Raw genomic sequence first — 5,496 nt, 5'->3', positions numbered from 1 at the left:
CTTCCATCTTTTTTTTTTTTTTAAATAAATTTATTTATTTATTTATTTTAGCTGTGTTGGGTCTTCATTTCTGTGAGAGGGCTTTCTCTAGTTGCGGCAAGCGGGGGTCACTCTTCATTGCGGTGTGCGGGCCTCTCACTATCGCGGCCTCTCCTGTTGTGGAGCACAGGCTCCAGACGCGCAGGCTCAGTAGTTGTGGCTCACGGGCCCAGTTGCTCCCCGGCATGTGGGATCTTCCCAGACCAGGGCTCGAACCCGTGTCCCCTGCATTGGCAGGCAGATTCTCAACCACTGTGCCACCAGGGAAGCCCAACTTCCATCTTTTTAATTTACAAAAACACCAGTTAATATTTTCTGTATCTAGCTATACTAGGAAAATAATATACATTGATTAATTAAATGGTAACATAAGTAATGTACATTGAATAAATAATTACTTAAAGAAATATAGCTAAAACAAACATCTATTGGTGTTATTTTAAAACATTGAAAAATAATCCTTTTTGTTTAAATTCAAGAAGACAAATAATTCTTCCACCTATATGATACTGTTTTGAACTGAAAGTTAATAATAATCTGGAACAGACTTAATATTCTTTATGTACTAAACTGCCAGTCTAGAATTACTGAGTGATAGCAATCACCATGGCCGTACAAATAGCTAAATACAAAGGAATACTAGCTTTTATAACATAATAAAAATTTTAAAGAACATGAAAGATGTTCTTTTTTGAAATATCGAAACACAATATTGTTTTTATCTGTAGAGGGAATTTCTGATTCTCATAAACTGAAGCTCATTTCAAATTTTGACATATTAAATGTATGTCATACATTATGTATTTCTGTTATTTCAAGTCATGCTTCAACCCAAATGAAATGATTGCATTTGAAAAATTCTATTCTTGAAAAAGAAAATAATCATGTGTAAATCTAAAATTTGGCATGCTAATCTTTTAAAACAAATATTTATCACTGAATAAGAGTATGATGGTGCATTTACTAAATGTTACCTAAGATAGCCTCCTATTCATATTGTGATTCAAGATGCTTTTCATTTAAAATGATTTCTTGGAGTTACTACAAAAAGTTGCATAGAGGGCTCTCTTATTCTACTTTATAAATGCATAGTAGTTTGTTGTTTGCACTTGCTGCAAAATGTCAGTGTTACAAGTCTTCTTTGCTTTAATTAATGCTTTGTGGTTTGCATTCATATGGCTGATATGAAAATTGATATTTCTCCTTTTTTAATATTCAGTTTTCCAATATGACTTTGTCCATATTTAATAGATCATTGCTCATGCTTTTATTTTCAAATTTTCTGCCTCATTTTGTTTTAGGTACATCCCTTATCTAGGACAAACATTTCAGATTTGTCTTGTATTCAATCTGAATTGAAATTCAATAGGTGAATTAAACACATTTATATTTATTGATATGACAATATGTATGTTTGATCTTAGTTCCTTTTGCACTTTTATGGTATGTTTTCTGTTTTTATGGTTTTTTAACTTTTGTGATATTTTCTAGTGCTTAACTTTCCAATTATGTTTTTGTAAAATAACTTTATTCATTAGGATTAAGTTCTCTATATTAGTTCCCTGATATGAGCAAATAACAAATCTTTAATCCAGCTACATTATATGTCATAATTTTCACCTTTACATTAACATAATATTTAATATTATGATAATTATTACTTGGTCTTTTCAAAATAAAACAATATCTTTTGATTTCTAGTTATTGCAGAGCCTCTAATCAATAAATTTTTATTTTCTACTTTTCCTTATATTTTTGTTAATTGCATCATTTCTATAAAGTTAATGCATATAGGTACTATTTTATTTGGACATTTGAGAATATATTTCTAAAAGTACATGTATTCAGTACTTCCACCAATATCCATCATGAAAACTAAGATGGAAATCATTTTTTAAAACTTAGCTAATTACATCCAATAACATATACAAAGGATAATATATCATGACCAAGTGTAGTTTTTCACAAGAATATAAGGTTGAAAAAATGGAAATTAATGAATGCAATTCATTTCAAACAACGAATTAAAATCCATACAATTAATTAAATAGATGTAGAAAAGTCATTTGAAAAAATCTAGAAATCATTCCTGATTAAAAAATAAATAAAGCAACTTTCAGCAAATGAGAAATAGAAATTTCCTCAGCCTGATAAAAGACATCTAAGAAAAAAAAATCTACAGATAATACCACACTTAATGATATTAATATGAAAGAATAAAAGAAGGAATGCTTAAAGATAAGACAGATATGTCTCTCTTACCACATTTTTTTAAATAGATCTTTATTGGAGTATAATCCCTTCACAATACTTAGTTTCTGTTGTACAGCAAAGTGAATCAGCCATATGCCTACATATGTTCCCATATCCCCTCCCTCTTGAGCCTCCCTCCCATTCTCCCTACCCCTCCCCTCTAGGTCATCGCAAAGCACCAAGCTGATCTCCCTGTGCTATGCTGCTGCTTCCCACTAGCTATTTTACATTCGGTAGTGTATATATGTAGATGCTACTCTCACTTCGCCCCAGCTTCCCCCTCCCACCCCATGTCCTCAAGTCCATTCTCTATGTCTACATCTTTATTCCTGCCCTGCAAGTAGGTTCATCAGTACCGTTTTTTTTTTTTTTTTTTTTTTTAGATTCCATATATATGCATTAGCATACGGTATTTATTTTTCTCTTTCTGACTTACTTCAATCTGTAGGACAGATTCTAGGTCCATCCACCTCACTACAAATAACTCAATTTCGTTTCTTTTTATGTGAGTAATATTCCATTGTATATATGTGCCACATCTTCTTTATCCATTCATCTGTTAATGGACATTTTGGTTGCTTCCATGTCCTGGCTATTGTAAATACTGCTGCAATGAACATTGTGGTACATGTCTCTTTTTGAATTATGGCTTTCTCAGGGTATATGCCAAGTAGTGGGACTGCTGGGTCATATGGTAGTTCTAGTTTTAGTTTTTTAAGGAAACTCCATACTGTTCTCCATAGTGGTTTTATTAATTGCATTCCCACCAACAGTGCAGGAGGGTTCCCTTTTCACCACACCCTTTCCAGCGTTTATTATTTCTAGATTTTTTGATAATGGCCATTCTGACTGGCATGAGGTGATACCTCATTGTAGTTCTGATTTACATTCCTCTAATAATTAGTGATGCTGAACATCTTTTCATGTGCCTCTTGGCCGTCTGTATGTCTTCCTTGGTTAAACGTCTATTTAGGTCTTCTGCCCAATTTGTAATTGGATTGCTTGTTTTTTTGATATTGAGCTCCATGAGCTGTTTGTATATTTTGGAGATTAATCCTTTGTCAGTTGCTTCATTTGCAAATATTTTCTCCCATTCTGAGGGTGCTCTTTTCATCTTGTTTATGGTTTCCTTTGCTGTGCAGAAGCTTTTAAGTTTAATTAAGTCCCATTTGTTTATTTTTGTTTTCATTTCCACTACTCTAGGAGGTGGGTCAAAAAAGATCTTGCTGTTGTTTATGTCAAAGAGTGTTTTTCCTGTGTTTTCCTCTAAGAGTTTCATAGTGTCTGGTCTTACATTTAGGTCTTTAATCCATTTGGAGTTTATTTTTGTGTATGGTGTTAGGTAGTGTTCTAATTTCATTCTTTTACATGTAGCTGTCCAGTTTTCCCAGCACCACTTATTGAAGGGCTGTCTTTTCTCCATTGTATGTTCTTGCCTCCTTTGTTTTAAATTAGGTGACCATACGTGCATGGATTTATCTCTGGGCATTCTTTCCTGTAAAATTGATCTATATTTCTGTTTTTGTTCCAGTACCATACTGTCTTGATTATTGTAGCTTTGTGGTAGTTTGAAGTCGGAGAGCCTGATTCCTCCAACTCCATTTTTCTTTCTCAAGATTGCTTTTGCTATTCACGCTTATTTGTGTTTCCATACGAATTATAAAATTTTTTGCTCTAATTCTGTGAAGAATGCCATTGGTAGTTTGATAGGGATTGCATTGTATCTGTAGATTGTTTTGGGTAGCATAGTCATCTTCACAATATTGATTCTTCCAATCCAAGAACATGGTATATTTCTCCATCTGTTTATGTCATCTTTGATTTCTTTCATCAGCGTTTTATAGTTTTCTGAGTACAAGTCTTTCACCTCCTTAGGCAGGTTTATTCCTAGGTATTTTGTTCTTTTTTGTTGCAATTGCAAATGGGAGTGTTTCCTTAATATCTCTTTCTGATTTTTCGTTGTTGGTGTATAGGAATGCCAGAGATTGCTGTGCATTAATTTTGTATACTGCAACCTTACCAACTTCATTGATTATTTCTAGTAGTTTTCTGGTGTCTTCTTTAGGATTTTCTATGTATAGTATCATGTCATCTGCAAACAGTGACAGTTTTATTTCTTCTTTTCCAATTTGTATTTCTTTTATTTCTTTTTCTTCTCTGATTGCCCTGGCTAGGACTTCCAAAACTATGTTGAATAAGAGTGGCGAGAGTGGACGTCCTTGTCTTGTTCCTGATCTTAGTGGTAATGCTTTCAGTTTTTCACCATTGAGTATGATACTTGCTGTGGGTTTGTCATTTATGGACTTTATTATGTTGAGGTAGGTCCCCTCTCTACCCATTTTCTGGAGAGTCTTTATCATAAATTCATGTTGAATTTTGTCAAAAGCTTTTGCTGCATCTATTGAGATAATCATATCGTCTTTATTCCTTAATTTTTTAATGTGGTGTATCACATTGATTGATTCGCATATATTGAAGAATCCTTGCATCACTGGGATAAATCCCACTTAATCATAGTGTATGATCCTTTTAATGTGTTGTTGGATTCTGCTTGCTAGTATTTTGTTGAGGATTTTTGCATCTATGTTCATCAATGATATTGGTCTATAATTTTCTTTTTTGTGATATCTTTTTCTGGATTTGGTATCAGGGTGATGGTGGCTTCATAGAATGAATTTGGGAGTGTTTCTAATCAACCCTGTACTGGAGATTCCAGCTGATGTAATAAGCCATGAAAAAGAAACAAAAGGCAATCATAATGGAAATGAAGTAGCAAAGCTGTCTTTATTCACAGATTACATAAGGATTGTTGTAGCAAATCCAATGGTATGTACAAAATAGACACTAGAAATAATGAGTGAGTGTAGCAGTGTTACTGGATAGAAATATGAAAATACAAAAATTAACTATATTATAAATACCAGCATGATACAATCAAATTAAAAATCTTAAACAACACAATTATAATAGCAGCAAAAATTTGAAATATTTAGGGGAGATTCTGGTAAAATACGGGTAAAATCTGTACACTGAAAATGACAAATTATTGATAAAAGAAATCAGTTACCTAAAATAACAGAGAGCTATATTGAGGAGACTTAATAGCACAGGGAGATCAGCTCGGTGCTTTGTGACCACCTAGAGGGGTAGGATTGGGAGGGTGGGAGGGAGGGAGATGCAAGAAGGAAGAGATATGGGGATATA

General features: G+C 33.3%; 1 long non-coding RNA gene across 1 annotated transcript in view; it reads right to left on the bottom strand.

Annotated features, from left to right (window-relative positions):
• The window catches only part of LOC309656920, a 33,815-nt gene extending 29,067 nt beyond the window's left edge, over positions 1 to 4,748 (bottom strand). The window contains exon 1 of the long non-coding RNA XR_014261613.1: positions 315 to 4,748. This is a non-coding gene — a long non-coding RNA (uncharacterized lncRNA). The remainder of the gene's footprint in view (positions 1 to 314) is intronic.
• Positions 4,749 to 5,496: the final 748 nt, after the last annotated feature.

This window comes from Balaenoptera physalus (assembly GCF_965194825.1).
Source record: "Balaenoptera physalus genome assembly, chromosome: 3".
In the NCBI taxonomy this organism is placed as follows: Eukaryota; Metazoa; Chordata; class Mammalia; order Artiodactyla; family Balaenopteridae; genus Balaenoptera; species Balaenoptera physalus.
Note: the sequence above shows the minus strand (reverse complement) of the source record. Positions and strands in the feature narration are given on the sequence as shown.